This window comes from Buceros rhinoceros, unplaced genomic scaffold (assembly GCF_000710305.1).
Source record: "Buceros rhinoceros silvestris isolate BGI_N320 unplaced genomic scaffold, ASM71030v1 scaffold10075, whole genome shotgun sequence".
NCBI lineage: Eukaryota > Metazoa > Chordata > Aves > Bucerotiformes > Bucerotidae > Buceros > Buceros rhinoceros.
The window spans coordinates 1,521-5,209 of NW_010411145.1; positions in this window are offsets into that span (position 1 = coordinate 1,521).

Sequence of the window (3,689 nt, forward strand, 5' to 3'; positions counted from 1 at the left end):
TCAGTGAAACTGAGGTCTGATTCCAGTAGCAAGTAAAGCAAGCTTAACTCTTTGCTTTGTTGGATATTGCTGTCTTTGGCAGCCTGTGACTGCCTTAGTGGGATGGTTGCACAGGAAGTTGAAAACTTTAGTGAGGTTTATGAGGATTAAAAATAAAACTTTAGATATATGGTGAAGCTGTTCATATATCATGAGGCTGTTTCAGGATCTGGAAAAAACATGTTGATTAGAAGTCCTAAAATAAGCAGCAGTGAGCATCTCTCAAGGAATTGTATTCTGTATGCACCTGAGAAAAATAACTTCCTGAACTCAGATTTGCTGTACATGTTGACTTCCATGTAGTTGAGGTTTTAAAATTGGAGCTGGTCTGATAGAAGCATGGAAATACTTAATCTCTTTTATGCGGAACACAGTTTGCTCATCTGGGAGCTTTCATCAAGATAGCATAACTATGGGGAAGAGTATAGGTGACAGGCATGTTCATTGTGATGCTTCCTCTGGTAGACCCTGTCAGAAGGTGGGAAACAGCAGTTCAGAGACTTCATGAGCTTGAGGTTGAGTCAAGATAGTGTTTGAGTTAATGGTGGACTTGTTGGTGAACTTATGGAGCTTTGTCTTGAATCTGTTTATATTTAGGACTTGCAGCAAGATTTTTCGTCAACCACTTTGCAGTACAGAGCAATACAGTAATGTTGTGCTGTCGTTCCCCTTGCTTGCAACATCTAGATTTTTTGAGCTTGTCCTTGTTTGCCTGGGAAGTTGTTATGAGACCTTAAGCTGCTGCTTCTAGGTTAGGGAAGCCCTACAGTAAGAAAATGCAACAGTCAGAGCTGAGTCTTGTTTAGCCCATCCTCGTGAGGGATATACTAGTTAATGTTCAGAAAAATAAAGTGAAGTTAGCTTTAAACAGCCTTTGCTCTTTTGTTTGTTAGAGTATAAAAAGAAACAGGAACTCTATTCATGATAATTTAAGGCAAGATGGAAGTAAGGAGTGAACAGAAAATGCTGTTTATTAAAGGAACAGAAGTAATTTCTGCTGTGAAACCCCAGAATGTCTGTTAAAGGGGCGTTTTTGACATCTGGCTAAATATAACCTTGTTATGCTCTGCTGTATGGAACCACAAGATCAATCAGTGGTCTGCTGAGAGCAAGACTGTAGGATGTTGATATTAATGACACACTTCCCCTCAGGACAGACTTGGCTACCCTGCAGGAAGTGGGGTGAATACTAGGGTATAAAGTCAATGTTTTGACATGTCTCATCTTAGACTAGGGATATTTGTCTATGGAGACATAGAAACAAGAACCATTGAATTACTTCATGATTTTAAACCCTAATATTTTAAAACTGAAAGCATTTACAAGGCTAACAAGCTGGATCATATTTTCCTTTGAAATCTTAATTTGAATAAAAATGGTAATATTAAACTTGATTTGAAGCTTAATGTTACTTTTTGTGCATGCATTCTTTAAAGTTAAATCCTTCATGTTAGTTTTTAATAGGATATTAGTTCTCATATTAACCCCTAAACTTTTTAAATTGTTCTGCCTTGTGCTGCTTGACCCTGAAATCTGCAGTACAGCTCAGGCTGCTGGGTTATGTGGGTGACTTTCATGCCTCCCGTGCTTTGCATCTCAAATTGTGCATTGCTGTTATCTCATATCCATGGCAAATACCTGTTGATTGTAAATCTTGATACAATATTTTGTGTTCTGTAGTGATGACTTTTAAAACAGTATGGTGCTCCTTCTGAATTGGACTGATGGAATTGAAAGGATATAAGGAATAGGATCTGGACTGACATAGGGGAAGCTGGGCATTGAAGTCAGAAGAGATGGATGGGACAATGTGAGGAAAGAGGAAAGGATAAAAGATGAAAAGGACATGGAAAACAAGGGCTATGATCTAATAGGAAAGGAAGGAAAACAAACAGATGATTTTCAGCCTTGTTATTGAAGTGTAGTAAATCTGTCTTCTGGATTGTGTGGCGTACAACATGGGATTAGGCTTGTTTGACCAAGAAATAGTCTTTCAGAAAATACCAACTATGTATTGTGGTTCATTTCTGAATACGAAGTATACGCTAAGCATGTGTATCCTCTTCTGCATGAAATTCCAGTGGAACTGTTAGACAAAATTTGTTTATTTTACTTGGGAGCGCTGTACCCACTTGTGGAAGCACCACAACTAACTTGCAAATTTTTCAGCTGATAATGTATAAGTAAGAAAGCGATCTCAGTCCTCTGTTAGTCTTTTAGTGAAGTATAAGTAAATAAGAAAAAATGGATGTTCACAGTAAGCCTCACCACGATGTAGAGCTTCTGTGTGCAGAGATACCTTGTAGAAAACTGTGTAACCTTAAAATAGCCGGTTTTCTCACAGCACCACTATTTGCTATCAGCCTTGAAAGAATGCATGACACTCATTTCAGCCAATGCTTTTGCAACCCTGCAGGTGGTAACTGACTCCTTCATTACTTGAATCTACTAAACAATGCTTTTCCCAGTGTGTTTACAAAAAACCTTCTTTGCCATTGTTGGAATTACCTCTAGCACAAATGTACAGCTACGGGTAAATGGAAGCATTACCATGGGGTAAGGTTGGTTCAGAGTTTACAGGGTATAATTTGTGGCAGCGACTGTATGCATGGTCTTTCTGCTGAGAGGGATGAGCAACATTGGTATCAATAGGCTATATACATATTTTGCAATACTGATTAAAAAAAATCCAAATTCTCTGACAAGATCTGAATTCTGGCATGCAGGGAGTGTCTTTCACTTTTTACTTATTTTCTGTCCACAGTTGTTTACTTCCCTGTGGAGAAGGGGATAAGGAATTGCTCTCAGGTGTGGGGAGGCTCTAGGACAAAGAGCAGGAATCATTTGCAATCCCTTTCCTGCCCTAACTGTTAGGACCCTGTTAATATATCATAACTGCTACTTGACCTTACTGCCTTAAACTCCATGTTGCCTCACATGTGGTGGCTTTTCAGCACTTTGGAAAGACAGGTCTCCCCAAACAATCTTGGAATATATTTTAGCCCCTTCACAAGCGTTTTGGGAGGAGAGATGAATGGAGTCCCTGCAAACTGCAGTTTTTCCCTATAATCGGGTAAAAACCAAGAAGAAAAGTAGGTGAGCTTTTCCTTAAGAAGAGTTTCTCTGTCTTATCTCCCCCCACTATTGAACCAGAGGATCTGCAAGGACCATGATTTTTCCTTTCCTTGGCACTTCATAGTGCAATCAACTGAAGTCAGTTTGAACTAACAGGAAGGGTGGTACTAATTAGTATGGTTGTGACATGTAAGCCTGCAGTTTTGATATGGTTTGGTACTCTGTACTGTTATAGTTGATCGTTATGGGGCATTGCTGTATTGCCAAACACTATTTGATAGCCTGGAAAAAGGAATGTAACACAATAAGTGCACAGGTGAGAAGCATCTCTGAGAAAGAAGTTTCTAAAACCTTCATCAACTTGAGGTCTTTGTTTCTATCATTTCTTAGGCAATCCAAAGTTAATTCTCCTTACTTGCATGGTGTTCTGCAGGTATCTGCTTTTAGTTGGTGGTTGTGAGGTTTCCTGTGTTCTGTCTTGTGTGAGAAGTCCCAAGATGCTGCTTGGGGCATTCAGAACAGGGAACCACAGATTAAGAAGTATCTATCTAGAGGTGTGTGTGGCTTTCAGCAGG